General features: G+C 40.9%; 1 long non-coding RNA gene across 1 annotated transcript; it reads left to right on the forward strand.

Annotated features, from left to right (window-relative positions):
* The first annotated feature begins 2,230 nt into the window (after window positions 1-2,230).
* On the forward strand, window positions 2,231-7,594 carry LOC141730058 (uncharacterized). The gene is made up of 3 exons (XR_012581515.1): window positions 2,231-2,283; window positions 2,420-2,587; window positions 7,018-7,594. It is a non-coding gene; the product is annotated as an uncharacterized LOC141730058 (long non-coding RNA).
* The last annotated feature ends 1,569 nt before the right edge of the window (window positions 7,595-9,163 follow it).

Consider the following 9,163-nt stretch of genomic DNA (forward strand, 5'->3'; position numbering starts at 1 on the left):
CCTGATGGATAACACAGTGCCTGGAAGGAGAAGCAGTGTCTGGGGTTCAAGTGGTTCAGGAGGAAAATTGCAGGAGGGACCAAAAAAAGCCCTGCTGGGTGTTGGATGACATAAAATCACATAGCTTTTAATCTGTGAGCAGACTTCACATCATGTTGCAAATAAAACAACACAGACGCTGGAACTTTTTACTCTAAGGTAAAAAGAATGGAAGTTTAATTTCTTACTCCAACATTTATAGAGTTTCAAAAGTGACAGTGGATTGGAGGGTGACAGTGCCACCTCTCCAATGACACTGGACAAACCAACAGTCCATCAAATTTCTTCTCCTTCAGAGAAGAATTTAAAGCAATAATTATTTACAAAAATGAAAGTGTGTGAGAAAGTTTGTTACAAGAATGCATCAGAAGGCTCAGAGGAACTTAGAAGAACAGGGTGACAATGCCAGAGCTGTCTTCTCATTTTGGGGCTATTCACCAGAGACATTTAGCTAGCCACATGTCTCCTCTGAGTAAGGCTTTAGCATTGATGCAATAAAAACCAGAGTGGAAGTTATGGGAATGGGTTTATTTCTGGTGAAAAAGAAATAAACCCCCCTCCCTCCATTACAAAAGCCATCAGAGCAGGGATCTGCCAATGGGGCTTTCCACAATGGAGTTCTGATCCAAGTCAGCCAGTGGGAACTGGCCATGTGAAAGTTGTTCTTCTTTCTGTAAAGATACCTGAGGAGTCATGGTTGTCTTAAATTCTGTATCTAGGGGCTTTCATGATGAGAAGCTAAAACTTCCTCCTAGATATCTCACTTTGATTTTTTTTCTGAGTGCAATGTTCAGCTCAGGGAAAATAGATTTCAGAGAGAAGCACCATTTACTGGGAGAAGCCTTATTCCTCAGGAGCAAAACACCTTAAAAATGTGCTTTCATTTGATCTTTCACTTAGATGTTAGACACTTTATACTGGCTAATATTTACACGCAAGATTAGCAGTCTGTATATCACAGAATTGTTTCACTTGAAAAGCTGAGGCATATGACATTACTCTATGCCTTTTTCTCCATTTAAACATGAGAAATTTATGGTGAGGGCCCCATGTGCTTTTCTCATTGCAAGCATTGCTGACAGATTAAGTGATGTTCCATTTAATGTAACACCTGTGTTGTGTGAGCTGATAGGAGCAGAGCTCAGGCACAGGGTTTAGTATAACTTGCTGAAATTTGGAGCAAGTGTCTTAATGCTTGGCAGGAGAAGATGCTTTCTGGAAATTTTCTGTACCAAAAAAGGAATTTGTGTGCAGATGTCAGCAGAGGCTGGGAACACAATGTGGAAAAGCAGTGGCTGGGATGGCCTTCATGGTGAAAAACATGGAGGAAATGGATCACTAGACATGGACATTGTGTTAATAAGGAAAAGTGTTTAGAAGATTTGGCATTTTTATGTATATGAATGTAGTGATGCTCTAAAGTTAGTTACAAAGCACTGATTTTTACCAGAGTGAAAGCGGCACCAATCTGAATGTTGTGAAGATCTGGCTCTCTCAGAATGTTCTTTCTGCATCACTTGCAAGATGTATGCTTTGCTTTTTGTCTTTGTGGGGTTTAAAATGCCCCATTAAAAATGCTCCTATCAATTCAAATGCCCCACTCCCTGAGCTGTGAAGCCTGTTGTGGGGAAAAGCCACATATGGAATGCCAGGAACTGAAACTGCTCCCATTTACAGCACTGGCCACTCCAATCAGCACAAGGATTTCACCAGCCTCACTTGGGAAAACAGGTGATGTTTGACTTACCTGGGCAAATTGATATTTCAGCAGTCTTCATGGGGCTTTACAGTTGGTCTGCAGCACATGAAACAGAGTAAACACTCTTTCATATTCGAAATTGGAAGCAGGCACCTTGAAGCATATCTTGAATGTGCTTCTGTTCCATATGGAATAATGAGAGAAGTTTTATTTTTTTTAATGTTTCTTTGGCCTTCCTGTTAAAATGTAAACTCAGTCTGGGGCACTGGGGAGTACAGAGCTTGGATGCAACAATAGTTACACAGTTCTGGGAATTTTGCTGCAGCTGATGTCCTGATATGTTTTTAAGGAGTCTGTCTTCCTTTCAAGCTCTGCCACTTTTATAACCATCCATTATTATTTTCTAGCACCTGAATAACAGTACATGGACGTCATCTTTCCATCCTGTTCAGCTGGGTTTTAATCAGGCTCGGGTATTTTTTCTGAGGAGCTGAGTGTCTCAGCTGTGAAGCAGATGTTTTGTTCCACACAGAGCAGCAAAACAAGTAAATAGGGAAAATGGAAGGATTGTTGGTTTTCTAACACTGTCACTACCATGCTCTATTGCTTTTTGCTGCCTCCCTCTTGAGATAAAAATGGGTTTAGTCCTTGAACTGATGGAATTCAATTCTTCCTTTGCAGATTCTCAGCCTACAGACTCGGCCTTCAACCGGCTCTTCAAATAGAAGTGATTTCGCTTGCATGTTTCTTCTATTTTCACTCTGCTGCAGAAGCATCTGTCCACAGGCTGATGACCTTACCTGAACTTCATTCCTGGGCACATGGAGGGCTGCTTCACCCGGCTGAAGGGTAGGTTTTCCCTATGATTCAGCACAAGTTAATTAATTGGTTTCCTTGGACTTCATTTAGGGATGATGGCATGGTGTGGGTAAAGGTAACAGGCCATAAGTTCTAGCTCTAAGAGTTTTTCTAGCTGAAGGGACTTCAGAAATCTTAGGCTGAAGCAAAAGAACATTCACTAATCACCTGACAGCTTCAGTTTTCTCACTCATTGTAGTGGAGTTCACATACTGCTACTCTGCTCAGTCAGAGGCTTTGGCCTGGGAAGTTCCTTTTCTTTGGGAGTGATTAAATGTGGCTGCTTGGAAAGACTAAAGCAGCACTCTTCAATCTTTGGCACACTGGGCAAACAGATCAGTATTTGTGGGAAATGGAAAGGCAGAAACTTCCACAGACACTGAAGGGTTTGATCTGCAGCCTTGGAAGAAGCTTGGATTGATGTAAAAATAAAATACACAGATATTAGGCAGAAAATCATAAACTTATGTTTCTATAGTTGTAAGTAAGAATATGCCTTAAGTAAGTAAGAAACTGCAGTGATAAGATGGTGAAGGGATTATAATGGAGGGGTGTAATTGCACAGAGTAAGCTGAGAATTTAGAGGTTATAATAGAAGCATCTGTGTGTAGGTGTGACAGCAGCTCTTTGGATAAAAGTATCCACAGTGCAGCAGAAGTGAGTAAAGATGACAGGTTAGAAAAGCAAAATGAACTTTATGGCAACTGTCCATTGTATTAGAAAGAAATTATATACTAGATATATAATATATATATTCTTATTATATATATGATAGATATGTATAGTATATTTAATATTATATATAATATATTCTATTTATCTATATTATACATTAGAAATTATATATCAGAAATTATTTATTGACTTATAACAAAGAACTTGTGGCCACTTTGAGCAGTGGCTGAGTGCTTGCTCTCTTAAACCTCATGGCCTCTGAGATTGATGTTTACTTGAGCAATAAATTGTTTTTAACCTGACTGGGTTAAAATTATATTATTATTATCCTTTTAATTGAAGGGGTGGTCCCACCCCTTCAATTAAAAGGATAATAATAATAATAATAGTAATAATAATAGTAATAATAATAATAATAATAATAATAATAATAATAATAATAATAATAATAATAATAATAATTTATTAATAACATTCAGAGTAATAATAAAAATAAGTATTCAGTAATAATAATAAGTATTCAGAGGGACTTCTCCAAAGGGGCAGCTCTGCCTGTTCTGAAGGCAGCTTTGAAGCTGGTGGTGGGGCAGTGGGTCCCAGCTCACACAGCTCTGCCTCCTCTGTCAGCTGGGCTGGGCTCCAGGGTGTGCCTGCCTGGCTGGGTTTGACCCAGGGCTGGGGGCTCCCTGGAGCTGCCCTGCTGCCCCTGGTGCTGCTCAGCTCCTGCAGAATTGGCCTGGGACCCCGCAGCAGGGAGTAGAAAGGCTGGGACAGGCCTTCAGGGAATTGCTTTAGAATTTAGGTGTGAAAGGCAATGGTTGCTTAAGTGTGCTGTTCAAACAACCTGGCTGCTGAGATGCCTCAAGGAGCTGGAGCAGAGGCTGGAAGGAGTTCAGAGCAATAAAGTGCAGATTTATTGATATTTACTGAAGTGCCTTCAAAGGCCTCACCCTGGCAGTACCAGAGCCACAGTCCTGGCTCTGCCCTGGGGGCTCCAAGGTGGGAGCAAAGGAGGGATTGGCCATGAGATCTCACATTTTTATAGGTTTTAGTCCATTTGCATGCAGGAATTAACTGCCCAATTAACAGCTTCAAATGATGAAATTTCATCCTCCTTGCTTGCCTGCCCACCATCCTCTCTTCATGCTTTGTTCATGCTTGAAGTTTGAGGAGATTATCCTTGAGTCTCCAGCTGGAATAGAATTGTTTTGTCTTCACCACGCTGTGAAAAGATCCCAGTGACACTTGATGTGCAAACCCAGGGCACACAGGGAATATTCCTGTGTCTGCTCTGGGGTGCCCTAACCCCCAGGGCAACACTGACTCTGACCCTCATCCATGGAGAAAGTTTCCCACACTTCAAGATAGACTGGAACCCACAAAAGTGTGAAACAGATTATACAGAGCAGTGTAGGTGCATCACTGGGTGAAAAATTGAGGTTTGGGGTTTTTAGTGTGTTGTGGATGGAAGCAAGATGGAGGCACAGGGTGCTGTCCTGGGTTTCTTCTTCAGGTTCTTCTTCCTCCTTCTCCATGGGTTTGGGTGGCATTTTGTAATTGGGCAGAACAGTCTGCACTGTGGGTTCTGTGGGATCAGTTATTGGGTTAAAAGGGAAAATAATCCAGGTGTCAGCTCTTACCTGGATAGTTTAGTCTTAGGAGACCTTGTACCAAGAGATTGTTGGCCATTTTGTGCCTTCTAAGGAAAAGCTGCTGAACTCACAGTAGTGAGACTGTTTTACTGATAAGAGATAATAAACACCTGAGTCCCAATATGAAATTACTGTCTGGAGTGCCTTCAGTCCAGACCCAGAGAAACCCAAAACTGGGATCCCCACAACTTAGTATAAAGCTAAGAGCTGCACACCAAAACAGAGCAGAAAAACTTAAAACCCAAGGTATCAGCTGGGGATTGGCTTTCTCTGCAGAGTTTATTAGACTGAAACCTTTCTGTGCCAGCTGCAAATCTGGCCTGGTACACCCATGGTGGATTTTCAGCTTGAAACTAGAGAAAATATATGGTTCCTAGAAGCCAGGACTGTCCCCCTTTGCTGCCAGTGATCACACAGGCTTTTTGTTCCATGCCAGAGACCTGGAAGAGATTGCAGCTGGGATGCATCCAATTCAACTGGACATTGGGCAGGCCTTGCTGTTGATGCAAGGCTTTCTGCTTTTGTCCTCACATCTCTGGATTTACGTTGGCTTCTGCTAATGAGACTTAAAAGAAATAAGAACTGACCTCAAATTAAGACTAGGCTATTCCTGCAGAGCCATCCAAACTGTTTATTATATTGATCAGTTAAGCCCCATGAATTCTTCAAGTTAGTCAATGATGTGAACTGACAAGTTAAATTATTACAGTGAAAGCCCTGCTGTGCTAACTTAATTTATGTTGTAGGGCCTCAAAACACATTTTTATCTGACTGCTTCTTTGGGTTTTTTTTCCCTTAAAGACCAAAGTGAGAATTTTCTTTTTGAAAAGCAGAGGTTTTTTTGTGAGGATAAATCACATCAAGTCAGCCGTCCAGTGAAGCTACAAATAATGTAGCTTTTATTTTAAATTCAATAATATAAGCATCTGGAGCTATAAACACTTTCTACAAGTTGTGTGGCCCTGGAAACATACAGACAACTTGCATCTGTGTTGTATCTTTACCTTACCCGACTTGAGATATTTGGATTAAGGGCATGCTTGTATTGTGAATGAGAAATTGGAGAGGAAAGCCTCATGTGGAAGAAACACAAAACTTGTGGATTCTGATGGGTACAGCCCTGGGAAAGAAGAGGGAAAGTGTTTCCTGCAGTCAGGTCTCCATTCCTCACTCAGAGCACCAGGGCTTGGAGCCATGGAAATGCTGCTGGAATGCTGTGCCAGGTCATCCTGAAGGGTGGGACACAGCAACCTAAAAGGAGGTTTGATGTCATGGCAATGAAGCTGATGACAGCCTGAAAGAGAGGAAAACGAAATGGATTTTTGCCTCTTTACTATATACACAGCCCTCAAGTGAGACAGCTTAAGGAGAAAAAACTGCTGCCTTGCAGAAAAGGAGGAAAAACTAATTTTGGCAGGTTTCCTTTGCATATAGCTTGCCCTGGCGTGTTACTGCATAATATCTTCCTGCTGGTGTGCTGCATTTCTTTGGAACAAAGAAGTGACTTTTAAAGGGTGCCTGTGAATGTATTTATGAAGAATCAGGCTTAGAAACAGTGATTAAAAACAAAATCTCTAAGCTGATAGTGGATTGTAGGCACTGTTTGGAGCAGGGACAAAGGCTCCATCCATGGCACATGCTGTCCTTGTAGTCCTTACCTGTGGGCTGAGCTGCAGCAATCTGTGACTCTGGGCTGGGTGTTCATATTTGGGGATTGCTGGACCATGGTACACTGGCAAATAAAGGTGATTCCTGTTATTCCAAGGACTAAATAGCCATTAATTATATGATTAATAGTACAGCAATCAGTAGTTGGGACTGAATTGTTTGACTCCTCACTGTGTTTTTGTTTCACTCATTTCATATTAATAAGTGTTTTATAAACCAAAAGAGAACTGCAACTCCATATTTAATTACTTAAATATTATTGTCTCAGCAAATGGCCCTTTCCAAAATGCAAATATCTAAAATTTGTGAAGAGCAAGAATAACATATAGGTTAAAATATGCGTCAGTGATGCTGATTTATAAGAAACCTGTGAATTAAATCCAATGTTTTCACTGAAATAATGGATATTTATTCTTCTTTTTCAAGGACATTGTCTTGCAGTGCAACCATCATCCTCACAGCCCTCTCCACATGGATCTGCACAGATGCAGTGCCCAGCCCTGCACCAACAGATGCCATGAAGCTGAAGCTCAGCAGGAAGGACCCTGCTGTCCCAGCTGCAAACTCGCAGTGCCAGGCAGCAGAGCTACTTCAGCAGCCTGGACAAACACCACAGGCTCTTAAAGTCAAGTGGATGCTTTCCATTGCAGCCTTCCTAGTGTAGGCACCTTATATTCCTGTGGGGATTTTTTAGACTGTACTTATCCTACTCAACAATATAATTATCCATGCTCATGATCTGCCTACTACCCTTTCAATGTTGTGTTTGACTGCTGAAGAATTGTGCAGACTTAGTGCACTTATATGGACACTTGTACATCCTCTCACTCTAATAGGATGCTCAGGTAGCTGTCCAGACTCTCAAAGGAGCTTTTAGAGTTCTTTTCAGATTCTTATTTATGTAAGATTTTTCCATTTTGACTTTGGGGACACAAACAAAGAAATGGTCTGCCTGCAGTCAACTTGCAGCTGGTGAGTTGTTAAAAACAATAAATATATTATCTATTTTATATATATATATATATATATATACACACATATATTTATACTTTATATATATACTATATACAGTACATATCTTTATAGATACTATATATATAATATATAATATATAATATATAATATATAATATATAATATATAATATATAATATATAATATATAATATACAGTATATAATGCATAATATATGATATATAATATTATATATCATATATCATGTATCATATATCATATACAATGAAAATATATATGCAGTATGTATTTTCAGGGTTTTTTGAGAGCTCTGAGAGCATCCTCTCAGAGGGAGATGCTGTCTGCAGCCAGCTGCAGTCCAGAAGTGTGCAGTGCCTCATGCAGGACTGTGGTAATCACATATCCTCTGACACAGCTCTCTCCCAGGGTTTTCCTGGGAAGCTGTGAGAAAGCTCAGAGAAAAGAATGAGGAACAATTCTTATCTCTTGCTTGTTGCACCTGTTGTGCACATGTGGAATATGTTATGGAGCTTTGTTTACCAAAGGGTGGTTTCTGAATTGGCCATTGGTGATGGTGTTTGGATTGATTGACCAATTGGATCTGCCTGTATGGAACTGGCTGTAAGGATGATGAGTTTCTCAAGAAGTACAGTATAATATAGTATAACAAAGGGATTGATCAGGTCTCAGAATCTCTGCTGACGAGAGACTCTGACACTGAGACTCTGAGATATGTACAGGCTTCTTTTCCCAGCCTGGTAGTGTAAGGAGTCAGGATTCCTTGTTCTCATTCTCAAGGTTGTTTATTGTTTCTTATCTAGAACATTCTTTCTCTGACCTGCTGAGATCTGTCTGGCAGGTCAGACAGAGGCACACTGCCCACCTCAGAGGTGGTGTTGTCTTTTTATACTAAAAACTACATTATTTACCATAACTTCCCAATACCTATCGCCTATGTTAGACAGTGAGCTTCTACTCTAAACTAATCTAAAATTGCCATCATCACAGAAGATGGAGGCCAAGAAGAAGAAGGAGAAAGGCTGGACATGCCCAGATTCCTCCATCTTGCCTCCTGAACCTCCATTCTAAAAACCCCAAAAAATCTACATTTTCACCAAGTAATAATGTAGATGAAAATCTACATTTTCATTCTACTTAAACACTCTTGACTTGTAATTCTTCATATAAAGGTTGGTAATTGCTTTTCCATGGGTCAAGATCAAAATCACAGGGGTCTTGGGCTCTGTGCCAAGGTCTCTGAGACCCCCAGGCAGGGGCTCGAGTCCTCCAGGGCAATCAGAGGAATTTCCGGGGTTCCAACAATCAGCCTTCTGGAATCGTGGGGTCAATGCTAATTATTACTTGGCTGCAGACTCTGGGATGACATGGGACCACTGTTTATAGGGTCACAAGATGGTTGGCTTTAGTCACAAAAACTGAAATCTCACCCTGGCCACAAATTGAAATTCCACTCTGGCCACAATCCAGGTTGGCAATTTCTAGAGTTTGCAGAGCTCCAACACGTTTCCATGCCATTCAGGTTAGAGTTCAGGTGAGGAATGTTCCAGGGTGTGACTGACTGTTCCACTCTCCCCAGG

Source organism: Zonotrichia albicollis, chromosome 9, assembly GCF_047830755.1.
Source record: "Zonotrichia albicollis isolate bZonAlb1 chromosome 9, bZonAlb1.hap1, whole genome shotgun sequence".
NCBI classification, from domain to species: domain Eukaryota; kingdom Metazoa; phylum Chordata; class Aves; order Passeriformes; family Passerellidae; genus Zonotrichia; species Zonotrichia albicollis.